At 39.0% G+C, this 13,030-nt stretch overlaps 1 pseudogene; it reads left to right on the top strand.

Moving 5' to 3' along the window:
- Window positions 1-1,897: 1,897 nt before the first annotated feature.
- On the top strand, window positions 1,898-8,230 carry LOC101595308 (annotated as a pseudogene).
- Window positions 8,231-13,030: the final 4,800 nt, after the last annotated feature.

Genomic DNA, 13,030 nt, shown 5'->3' with positions numbered 1-13,030 from the left:
GGCTCTGGGGATTCAAAAAACCAAGTCTAGGAGACATGAAACTTGAAAGGTCATATAACTACTCATGAAGGATATAGGAATAATTAAAGTCAGACTTTGGCTAATTGTGATTAGGAATTGAAGCATTCCTTGGGAGGGGGGGGCAAAAGTAAACTCAGCAGATCCAGGAAGTCAAGTACTTTGCAGAAAGATTGCAAGATGTAATCCTAAAGATATATTAAGGGAAAACAACTGCTTGTGGGTGAGACTTTCTTTTTTAAAAAAATGTTTTATTTATTTGTTTGAGAGAGAGAAAGAGTTAGGTGAGAGAGAGGACAGGCCAGTCAGGGCCTCTAGCCACAGCAAAGTGGCTAAAACAAACTCTAGACATATGCGCCACCTTGTGCAGCCGGGTACTGGTCGGGTGAACCCAGGTTCTAGGGCTTTGCGGGTAAGTACCTTAATTACAAGGCAATCTTTCCAGTATGGATGCGACTTTCTGATTGAGCTGCTTCAATCCCGAGGTGGGCTGGGTGCTCTGACCACCCGGGCTACTGCAGGCTGTGCAATGTGCTCCAGAGATGATGCATCAATGAGCCCTCACCCATGCTGGGGGATTTTTGGTGATGTGGGTATCTATCATCACCCATTGCTCCTGAAAGCAACTCTCTACCCTTCTGTCAGTAATCCCAGGTTTTGGTATAATTGTAATTGCCCTTTAATCTGTCATCTGTGCCCCATCTCAGAAGATGTGTGCTTGTATCACCCCAGGGAAAAAGCTTTCCACAACACCAACTATGCACAAAAGTTCTCTTTTTCTACACTTTTGCTAGAACTTATATTTTGTCTTTTTGATACCAGTCATTATTAATGGTAAAAAGGTTAATCAATGAATACTAAGTTAAAGGCAGATAAGATCAAGAAAATCTTCTGTTAACTCAGTGCTCTATGCACAAGGCTTAGTTGTTAAAATAACTTTATTACACATGTGCTAGTAAGTGCTAAAGAGTAAGTGAAACATTGTATCTTCATTATCTCATTTAGTCATCACAATGACTATGAGCCAGGAACTATTCAATTTATTTCAGCTAATAAAGTTTAATGTTTCAGAGATAACAAATGGTTTTCATGTCAGAGCCAAATGTTAGATATCAATATTATTTATTTTATTCACTTAGAAGCATGGTGTTTCTATGTAGCCCAGGTTGATCTCAAACTTAGAGTCTTCCTGCCTTAGCTTCCCAAATGCTAGGGCTACAGTATTGGCCACAGAGATATCCAGATACCCATATCACAAAGCTCCAGAATGAGTTCCTCAAAGGAAGACACATAATTCTATTGTCTTAAAATTCTTTTTCTAGCAAGGAGATGAGTGGATGTGAAATAGAATGTTTACTGGGGCCCCAAATCAATTTATATATATATATATAAAATGTATTTGAGAGCGACAGACACAGAGAGAAAGACAGATGGAGAGAGAGAGAATGGGCATGCCAGGGCTTCCAGCCTCTGCAAACGAATTCCAGACGCGTGCGCCCCCTTGTGCATCTGGCTAACGTGGGACCTGGGGAACCGAGCCTCGAAGCGGGGTCCTTAGGCTTCACAGGCAAGTGCTTAACCGCTGCGCCATCTCTCCAGCCCCAAAATCAATATATTTAAAGAATTAATTTTAATTATTTTTTATCAGTATAGAACATTTGTTACATTTTCATACATTCATATTAGTGTACAGTGCTCACATTTGTCCCCATTATCCTTTTTTGTCTCCTCTCCCCTTGTCACTTGTCTTCTTCCTTCCTCTATATAATTTAGCTTTCTATATATAAATGTGTATATAAAACTGAATCATGTGGTTATTATATTTTTACTTTTTAAGGAAATGTCATGGTGGTTTTGATAATTACTGTATTCCTTTGCATACCACACTCTAGGTGGCACAGAGTGCTTCCTGTGTGCAGTGATGGACTATGACCACTTTGGGGTTATTATGTAATGTATAGTTATATGTATATTTGTATACATATGTATACAAAACAAAACTATATATGTATAGTTATATGTAATATATAGTTATTGTGAGCCACAGGCTGTGTACCTGCCTGACAGTAGGAACTTGACTGTGGGGGCCTGTCTACATGGGAGCACCCTCACATTTCTTATCTTTAAGCTACCACACTGTGGTCCTAATGAGGTAGACTGTTTCTTTTGTGACTTTTCAGTAGTGCTGTCCCTGACCTGTGCAGACACCTTGTTAGCATAAACTGTGGGTTTACCAGTGTAGGTGTTGTTTTCTCCTTATTCTCACTCTTACACTCATATAGTTATCTCCATATTGAAAGTCCATTCTTCTGAGGGCAGGTGCAGTGACCACTTCATATCCGTCATCTTGGCTTATGGTCCTGTGTTTCTCGTGTATATCAGACCTACTTCCTGTCCCTGGCTAGAAACTTCTGTTCAAGTGTTAAACAATGTCATCATCCCTTCCCTGAACTCTGATTTATACCTTGAGAAACAAAGATGTGAAATTAGCTCTGAGGAAAGTGTAACTCAGTTGGCCCATCTTTTGTGATATAAGGAGGATGAACTGCTCTCTGAGGGTCTTTTGAGTTGTGTCAGATCTTCTATTCTTATTCTTGCCAAATAAGGAGCTGGGCAAAATATTGGTCTTTTTTCAGTTATGACAGTTATGCTGTGGGGAATGTGTGGATGGAGACCTAGATCTACCCTTCAATGAGGCTCTTTAGATTGCCCCAGTATTTATTCTCCCCCCCCCCCCGCCCACCTCTCTCTTATTCAGTAGAATCTCTGTATGGATACAACATGTGTTGGTGCCATAATTTCCATCCTTCCTGCCTCCATTCCACTGAGAGCCCTCCCAGGGGGATTGCTGGTATTCACCATGGAGTTGTGGGCTATGATTTGTGAGAGCAGCATCAGTCTTTGTGGAGGCTGGGCAGTGCCTCTGGGTAGTCCCTCCCATCCTGTGGCTTTTACAATCTTTCTGTCCCCTCTTCAGCAAAATTCCCTGAACTATGGTCAGTGTGTTTTATGTCTACTTTAGTGTTGAGCTTTCAGAAGATTTGTGGAAAGAATGCATCTTTCTTGTTCCATGTGCTCTGCTCTTGTTGAAACCATTTAGATTGATTCAAAGGAAAGCGTAGTTTCATCTCATCCTGCTGAGAAACATGTGTTATCTTTTCCCCCCTCTGTAGTTACATTTCCACATTTCCTTTTTTTTTTTTTTTTTCTGGATCCAGAGGAATCTTGTTTTGGACTTGATTCATTAATTTCCAAAGGAAAAGGTGGCCTCCAAACTATGACACTGTTTAAAATGGAAAAATGGGGTCTCAGTGTGCATAACACTTGCTGCACAAGCATGAGGACCTGAGTTTGGATCCCTAGTACCCATGTAACGGCTGCATGTGTATAATTCCTTATCTGGGGAGGCAGAGACGGGAGGATCTTTTGGGCAAATCTAACGTAATTTGTAAGCTCTAGTTCAGTGTCAGACCCAAACAATGAGAAGGAGAATGACTAAGGAAGATACTTGAGGTTGACCTGTGTGTGTCTTCCACATGCACACATATACAGAGACATATACATATGCACACACACACACACACACACACACACACACACACACTACACACATACACATGCAAATAAAATAAAATAAAATAAAATGGATAAATGGAGTTTATAGATATGTAAAGTCTTTTTGAGCCAGTGATTTTTATCCCTTGCTCACTCTTCATTCTTAAACATGTAGCATACCTGTAATTATTTGAAATGAAACCATGAACTATACCTACCTTTTACTTTAGTGTATTTCAACATTTACTTTTTTGTACTTAATCAAATTAACTTCATGACAGTGAGCCATATGTTTAGATCCATACACTCAAATATTTAGAATAAAAACATCAAAATCCTACTTTATGTATTCAAAGCACTTTTTGTTTACTGACTATGTTAATCATGGTGTCCTAAGAGGTACTTCTGTGATAGATGCATTTCATAGTGGGAGAAAACCGAACAGGGAAGTATTCACTGCTTGGCTATCTGAACCTATAATGAAACCCTTAGCCTTTCTGATAATGTCACATTATGTACAAGAATGAAAATTGTCAATAAGATTATACTATAGGAAAAGAAGGATTGAAGACCCATAAACTCTGTATAATAATACCTATCAATACACCATTATTTCTAGACACCACTATGTTGTGTATCTTAGCTGCTATAGTTAACTACATCTCTATTACATACAAGATAAGTGAGCCCAAGGGGGTTGAGTAGCTGCATGGACAGTAGTGATGACATTGGGTAAAGTTGGGCAGCACTCTAGGTAACATTCATGAAGATAGATAATAATGGGAAAACAATAATTCTAGGTCCTTTCCACTCCCTGATATCTGTTAATTCAAGCTAACATTGATTAACTGATTGTCCTAAACTCTCTGACTGACTTGGTCAGTCTTGCTTTCTACATATGCCCCTACAAAGACAAAATTGGAAAAATATTCAGGAGTACAGCATGTTGCTGTCTGTGATATAAACCATTCAGGTCCATACAACCAGCTGATTTCCTATCACACTTACTAGTATGACCAGAATCTAATATGGCATTGCTGTCACAGTGTCAGCTGGGGGAGCAGGCCTCTGATGTGTGTTTGACCTGCCTGAAGGCTCAGTGCATTGCTTTTGGAAGGGGGCCTCTGTCCCTTACTCACTACATAGGCCTCTTCATTTGGCCACCTAGACCCTCACACTTAAGTCATGATAGCTGCTTCCCTCTGGGTGAACAATCCAAGGAGGAAATGGCAATTAGATGAATGTCCTTGCTTTCATCTTCGTCTTAGCTGAGGAGATAGGAAAGAAGAGGACTGTCATTGCCTGTCGAGTGTAACTAGGATCACAGATTTAGGGATCAGCAAAATCCCATTGTTCCACTGTGTCCCTGGTAACACTTCCACAAAACAATAGGTTTTACCCATGTGGACATGCTCACAGTGAAGGGTTGAACTTAAACTATGTTTAAGGGTTCTTTAAATACGGAAATTCCAATGACTTTTATAAAAATATGCTCATGGCTTAGAAGGTAAAAACTGTCCAGTGGCCTACAATTTCTGGCTTGAATAGAGACTATGATTTCTGTTTCTAGCTCTGCTCTTTCCTGTGAAATCATTCCCTTTCAGACGTCCTCAGAATCAAGGCGAAAGTGACTCATTTTGTCCGGCAGAGTGTACTATTGAGCCACGAGCTGGAGGGTCCCCCCCACCCCCGCCACCGCCCCTGCGTCACACCCCCGCCACCACTAGAATTCTCAGATTACTTGATGCAATAAAGATCTTGGAAGTGGATGGAAAGGATCTAAAAGAGCTGAATACCAGGTGAGAGATGCTCAGGGTTTCCGCCCGCACTGAGTTCTGAGGTCTTTTCAGGGAATGAGCTTCTTTTCAAGGACGCAGCATCTGCTACTGCGTTGACCTGGGGCGAGGTCACAAGACAATGCAGCTGCAGGGAAACCCACTGCAAAGCGCAGAGCCCTGCTTTGGTCTGCAAAAGCCACCTTCTGCCAAAGCACTCCAGGACGCAAGGAAACAGAAATGTCTGTCACCACCCAGCGCCACTCCTCTCCCTTAGTAGCCTATGGAATTTTGTAATGACAGCGTGATGCGAGCTTTAGATTCAACAACAGAAGTTTCTTTACCATGAACTATTATGGCTGTTCCTTAACATGGTGGGAGGGGTCACGAAGAACAACTACCCTTATCGGTTGTGGTGGAAGAGAGGCAAGCATCTGCTTTCTGTTTTGTTTAGTTGCACGGGTAGAAACTCCTAAGTTAGCAATCTCCTTTCTCCTGCTTTCTTCTAATTTTTCCACAGCTCGTCTGTTAGCTTTTATGGTTTTTATTTTTACATTAAGATTTTCTAATATGTATCTTTCCCTTTTTTCCACATCTAAAAATTTTAGTATACTCAGAATTGGTAGAAATAAAGAATTAAATTACTATCCTCTCATTTAATCTCTGGGCTGTGACTTGTTTTCATAGCAGCCTTACTAACGCTTGTTCCTTCTTTTCACAGGGCATACACAAAGGGGTGTGTTTGTGTGGGTGTGTGGGTAGCCATCTCTCCATTCTTGTCTTAACATTTTTATTTGTTTAATTAATGAAGGCAGTAAGAGAAATCTCAGTAAAAGGAAAGAGAGAAAGGCTTCCTGTTCCTTCAGTACTGTAACCATAGACACCACATCAAATTGTCAGGCACCTTTTGACGAAATAATGAATGAAAACAGTTACAAAATGGAACCTGGAGAACGTGCAGAATACCACACTTCTGCCTTTGGATTTTATGGAATTATTTTTTGCAGAAATCACTTTAATAATAGAAACTTTTGGAACACTCATCAAGACTAAAGAATTTATTGTTTCCTAAATGTAACTTTGAACCTTTGAACACCTAACATGTCTGCTGTCCAGGTGCTTTGATCCCCTAAGTTTTACATGGACACACAAATTTGTATTTTCTGAAAGCATAAATACTGAAGTCCTAATAAATTATTAATAAAAGTTTTAAACTTGATGCCACTGGTGAGATTGGCAGATTGTGAAAATCACTAATATATATATTATATTATATATAATATAATAAAATACTAGCCATTTATGTCACGTTTTTCTGTATTTTTCTAGCCTCATTGACTTTATTAAAAAAAAATCATAGATTGCATAGCTTGAGAGAGGAGGAAGGAGAGTGGGAGAGAGAAGGAGATGTGCCTATCACCTGTCCTTTCTTCTTTGAGATGAGCAGGGTCATCCTAGCTGCCACAGTCTCAGGAAGGACAGTTGGGCCATCACTTCAGATTTGGGGCTGAGAAGTGGTCCCAGAGCTTGTAAGACTTCTAATGTTCACTGACCAAGTTAAAGCCACCCACAGCAATGGCCTGTCTGTACCCAGGATTCTGGGGAAGTCGCAGCTGTATGGAATGTTGCAGAAACAAAAAAGCCAATGTGCTTTCTGTTTTGCAGAACAGACCTATAGATAATTAAGTTTCATTATGAAGTTTTTTTCATACAGTTTTTTGTTTCCTTTACCCTTACTCTCCCTCCTCTCCTTGCAGCCTCCCTCCATAGTTTCTTTTCTACTTTCATGTCACATGTGAACTTTTGTCCTTCCCCTCTTTCTCTATACCTCTACCCCTCTCATCTCCTATCTAGCTTCATGTATACTTTCTCTTTTACCCTTCTTTACATTCCCAAACTCTCAAAGTTAGGATCTGTGGAGGAGAAAAACATAACTTTTGTCTCTCTGAGCCTGGTTTACTTCACTTTGTACGATCTTTCTTAGCTCCATCCTTCCTGCAAATTTCATTATGTTATTGCTTTATTATTGTGATGCACAAATGTAAATGTGCAACTTGTCAAATTCATTTTCTGTATCCATTAAGACGTCATTGCTTTTCTTACTAAGTTTTCTCATAAGGTAAAACACATGTCTTGAATTATTTAAAATGCTAAAGTATGTTTTGTACAATGAAGTGGTGGTTATGTCTAGCAACTCCATGAAGCCAGGGAAAAGGGATTTGTGAAAATCATGGAAGTCTTGGGTGTGACTAGCAAGTCCCTTCATGTTAGAAGTCTGCAGAAGGTCTTCAGAGACTAGGTAACAAACTCTGGTCTTGTCAATCAGCCACTGGCTTCCCTTCCTTTCAGTGTAATATTAATCTATAAATTACCAGAAGGATCATCAGCATGGTTGCTATAGTTATAATCAGTTATATGACCTGTGTACAGAAATTTTGACTGGGAATGTCAGATGTGTTAGGGAGTTTAACACTGCAACTTGCCATTGAATCCAAATGTGATGAGTCCCCCATGCTATTGAAATGAGCAGTCTCATTCCAGCAGACTGTGGCCTTCCAGCTTCTCCAAAAGGTAAGTTGAATTTATAAATTATTCTACCCCCAAGGGACAAGGCAACCCTTGTCCATGTTCCACTATGGAAGGGAACAAACACAAGTCATAAATCAATGTATTTGCCAAATATATTGGTGGGGGCATGAGATGGGTGGACTAAATCAAGGGAACTCTCAGAAATCTCTTCACTTCCTTTCAGATGCTGTAGCATTCTTAGATTTGGATTTGGTAGAGATGAGAGATCTATTAAGATCTATGCAGCTATTAATCATGTGAATGTTAGGTCAGATAGAGAAGTTGATGATAATGACCAACATGGCCAAAGATAAATTTGGCCATAGACCAACAACATTCATTCCTTCTTTCCACACTTATGATCTCATAAGCTGAGGTCAAATAGTCTACTTTGGTCTTGAGGATATCCATGCTGTTACCATCAAATATGATGTCAGCATGTAAGTTTGTGGTCTTGTTTTGTTCTTTATCAAGTTAGGCATGATCCTTTTTATTTCTAGTTAGCCAAAGAATTTCACCAGGAATTAAATTTGCAATTGTCAAATTCATTTTCTGCATGTGTTAAAATATCACATACTTTTCCTATTAAATTTGCTCATAGGGCAAAGCACATTGTTTGAGTTTTAAGTGTCAAACCAAATTTACATGCCAGAAATCAGCCCCACTTGCTCATTATGTAGGTCATTTTTCATATGTGTTGGACTCTACTTGATAAATTTTTATATCTGTTTATAAAAGACATGAATAAGTTATAGAAATAACATTAATAAAATAACTTATTAATGTTATCAAATATTTGAAAATATATGTTGATATATTTTTGCCCAGTTTTCTGCTTATTTAAATGGAAAGATAAATCCAGCCCATTGTATCATGGGCTAGAATAATTTTTAATTCAACTATTTTTATACCACTCATTATTTGAGTCATGTTGTGAAACATAAGGTATATAGATGAAGATTCATAAGAGTAGACAAATAGCTTCAATCAGTTATAAAAGAAATGCTTATGCCACCACCACCACTCAAATTAAGGAATAAATCACTGACATCACCTTTGTGCACTCCCTTCTCATTCTGGACATAGATTTCCCCTCCACTGTCAAAATTTCTATCATTCTTCTATTTACCCCATTTTAAAGAAGGTTTCTACATTGTAGTAAAATTTGCCTCCAACCTGTAATAAATGGAATCATAAGTCATATTTCATGTATATGCTTTGAAGACACATTCATGTTCATATATAGAGCTTGAAATTTATTCTTTTCACTATGTATGTTGTAAAAGATACAGTTGGTAGATATTTAGGCTTTCAAATATATGGATAGAATAAAAATATGCCTTCAGTATTTTTGCATATATCTCAATGCACATGTGTCTGAGTTTCTGCAGAGGAATTTCTGTCTTCTGATAAAAGTACCTTCCAATTTACCTGATATTGAGAAACTATCTTGTAAAAGAATTCTACAGGTTTCTTTCTCTTTATCAATGTGAATAAGTTCTCCTAATTGATAATTTTGGCATTTGCTTTAAGAAAAAACAGTGTAATTTTATAAATTTTTCTTTCTACCAATTCTTAAAGTTATTAAGTTTTCTTTAGTTTTTTTTTTTTATTTTGCCATTTTTATCATTGCTTCTAGGAAGCAAGTCATTTGCTGTGGTAACTTTCCATTGCTATGATTAAAAATATCCAAGAAAGTCATGTTTAAAAGAGGGCTACAGGCTGAGGAAATGGCTCACCAGTTAAAAGCACTTGCTTGCAAAGCCTGCTAGCCAGGGTTCAATTCTTCAGTATCCACATTAAGCTGGATGTACAAAATAGAGCATGCAGTTTGAATTTATTTTCAGCAGCAAAAGGTCTTTCTGTGCCCAAACTCCTCCCCACTTTTCACAAATAAAAATCAAAAAATAGTTTATGTGTGTTTGTGTGTGTATGCATATGTGTGTAGACAAACGAGAGCCTTTTTTTCACTCCAAACAAATGCCAGGTGCTTGCACAAATTGTTTTCAAAATGTTTAAAACATATGTATTTATTATTTATTTATTACATATGAGAGAGGATGAGAGAGAGAGAGAGAGAGAGAGGAAGAGGCAGATAGATAGAGATAGAATGGGTGTACCAGGGCTTCCAACCACTACAAATGAACTCCAGATGAATGCACCACCTTGTGCACCTGGCTTACGTGGGTACTGGGGAATCGAACCTGGGTCCTGAAGCTTCACAGGCAAGTGCCTTACTTGATAAGCCATCTCTGCAGCCCAGTTGCACATCTTTTTACATCCTGCTTAAGTGGATGGCTTGGGAAATGAACCAGGGCCAGCAGATTTTGCAAGCAAGCTCTTTTAATTGCTAAGCGGTCTTCTCAGTCCCAAGGACTACTAGTTATGACTCACAGTTTTAGAGATTTCACTACATGGTGGTTGGTCCCATCATCTTTGGGCCTCTGCTGAGAGGAAACATGACAGTGAGAACCACACTGTGGAGCGAAGATGCTCCCATCATGACAGATGGGAGGCAAAGAGAGAGTTAAAGGAGATAGGTCCCAACATCTCCTTCATAAGCATGCCGTCAATCACCAGACTTCCTTCCATTACCTCCTGAATCCTGAAGGTTCCATCCCTCCTACAACATCAAGCTGACACTCTCACGGTCCAGCTCTGCTTGTTTCTTGCAGCTTCCCTTGGGAGTTATATCTTGGTTTTGGCACCTATGACTTCTTGATGTCTGGTTCAGCTTCAGTTTCTCTCTCATAGCTTCTTGCACTGCTTTGGCATGGCTACTTTCACAATCACGAATCTTGCCACACTCAGCCTACTCTCTTTGGCTGTGCTTAGAAATATCAGTGGATGGGGCTGGAAAGATGGTCTAGCGGGTAAGTGCTTGCCTGTGAAGCCTAAGGACCACGGTTCAAGGCTCGATTCCCCAGGACCCACATGAGCCAGATGCACAAGGTGGTGCATGCATCTGGAGTTCATTTGCAGTGGCTGAAGGTCCTGATGCAACCATTCTCTCCCTCCCTCCCTCCTTCCCTCCCTCCCTCCCTCTCCCTCTCCCTCTCCCTCTCCCTCTCCCTCCCCCCCTCTCTCTGACTCTCTGTCTATTGCTCTCAAATAATAAAAAAAAAAACCAAAAAAAAATTAAAAAGAAGAAATATCAGTGGAAGCCTCCCTGGCTATGTAGCTTGTATTCTGTATGCCCTCATAGATGATGCCAGGGTGTACCAGCTTGGGATACTCCTGGATCTACTCAAGCCATAGATGCTGTTGTCTTTGAGCTCGGAGATGCTTGAACATTTAGAAACCAATTATGGACAAAAAATTCAGATGGTCCTGTGGCAAAAGGTGTCTCTGGATTCTCTTCTTAAGTAAATATTAAAGGGAGTTTGCACATTTGTGCTTTTGAGTGTCTGATGGTTGGGCACCAGAGGCATTCTTGTGATTTTCTGAAAGCACCTTTCCTACTGTCCCAGTGCAAAGTAATTGGTTTTGTTTTAATTATGGTGTATACACTTTGGCCAGAACATTAAAACATTTTGACTAAACTGCATGGTTTTCTTTTTCTTTCTTTCTTTCTTTATTCAACTTTGCTACTGATTCCCTTAGTCAATTTAGCTCAAATAAGCCAATAATACCCATGCCACTGTCAGAATGCCATGCTGCCTTGCAATTTAATCCACCAAACAAACGAGCTTGCCAGTTTTTCTCTGCTCTTTCTTTTGAAATTAGTATCTTATTTTTGTGTTTCTAATGAACTTATTTACAAAGTACCATGGTATTCTCAAATATTATTTTGATTGACTATCCTCCCCTTTTCCCAACAGACAAACACTCCTTTCATCTCTCTGTTTTTTATTTTCCTTGCTAATTACCTTTGCCTCAATATTTCTGTTCCCACTTTGATATACGATGCGTTCTATAGCCCACCATCACCCTGTAAAGCCTCCTTATTCCATTCCAGTCTCATAGGCACCTTTCTAGAGTCTAGCTTTTATCCGCATTCACTACTGCCAAGATACATACATTTGAACAGTTAGAAGCAAGGATTCACATATGAGAGATAACACAGTTACTTGTATTTCTGAACCTGAGTCACTTTATTTAATTTTTTTTCTTTTGCATTCATATTTCTATAATTTTCCTAATTTCATTTTCCTTTAAGATCAAGTAAACTTCCGTTGCATAAATTTATTGCATTGTTGTTATCTACTCATCCAATGACGGACATCTATGCTGATTCTATTTCCTTGCTGTTGTGAGAAAGGCATTGATAAATATGGATATACTGTGTCTGTAGTAGGAAGTAGAGTCTTTGGATGTTCTCAGGGCTAGTATATCTGAGCCATATGATATTTATATTTCTAGCATTTTGAGAAGACTACATATTGATTTCCATAGTGGCTGGACTAGCTTACACCCCTCTAGGAATGTATAAATGTTCTTTCCCTGCATCCTTGACAATATTTGTTGTTATTCGTCTTCTTAATGGTATCTATTCTGACTGGGGTGAGATAGAATCTCAAATAGCTTTAATTTGCATTTTTGTTGGCTAGAGATATAGAATACATTTAAAATATTTACTGGTTATTTATTTTTCTCTTATTGAGAAGTGCCTGCTCAATTCATTGGACCATTTATTGATGGAGAGTTTTGTCAGAATTTAATTTTTGTGGTTATTTACGAATTCTAGATATTACTCCCTTGTCTGAAGTAAAGCTAGCAGATATTTTCTCTCCTTCCACATAGCCTGCCCTTTCATAAATTTTTAGTTTATTTATTTAAGAGAGAGAGAATGGACATGCCAGAGCCTTCAGCTACTGCAGATGAACTGCAGGATGTGCCACTTTGTGCTTCTGGCTTACATGGGTCCTGGAGAATTGAACCTGGGACCTTTGGCTTTGTAGGCAAGTTCCTTAACTGCTGAGATATCTCTCCAGCCCTAGCCTGCTAGTTTTTACTCAGTTTTCCAGAAAATCTTAGGACATGGATAACATATATGCAAGATCTTTGTCAGATAATAACACAGCTTCCCTATAGCACAGATATTTAGGCCCTTATTTCCTGTGAAACCATTAGCCTAATCACCAATATTCTTGTTCATGTCCAGCAATGCCAGT

The sequence above is a fragment of the Jaculus jaculus genome, chromosome 3, assembly GCF_020740685.1.
Source record: "Jaculus jaculus isolate mJacJac1 chromosome 3, mJacJac1.mat.Y.cur, whole genome shotgun sequence".
Classification (NCBI taxonomy): Eukaryota; Metazoa; Chordata; class Mammalia; order Rodentia; family Dipodidae; genus Jaculus; species Jaculus jaculus.
This window is presented reverse-complemented; position numbering and strand designations above follow the sequence as displayed.